The sequence below is a fragment of the Bison bison genome, unplaced genomic scaffold (assembly GCF_000754665.1).
Source record: "Bison bison bison isolate TAMUID 2011002044 unplaced genomic scaffold, Bison_UMD1.0 scf7180017857776, whole genome shotgun sequence".
Lineage (NCBI taxonomy): Eukaryota > Metazoa > Chordata > Mammalia > Artiodactyla > Bovidae > Bison > Bison bison.
Genome location: NW_011488349.1, coordinates 1 through 235, shown reverse-complemented (window position 1 = coordinate 235; position 235 = coordinate 1).

The window sequence follows — 235 nt, the reverse complement described above, 5'->3', positions numbered from 1 at the left end:
AATGTTTATGAAATAAAAAAATGATGCAGCAAAAATTGAAGGTCTTTCTTAATAAACATTTAACCAGTTCCATCATATTTTTAGAAAGATAAATTTTAAAGAAATATCAAAATTTCCAAATCAATTTATTTATAATAAAAGAAAATATACTATACAGTCCATGGAATTATATAGGCCAGGATACTGGATTGGGTAGCCATTCCCTTCTCCAGGAGATCTTCCCAACCCAGGGATC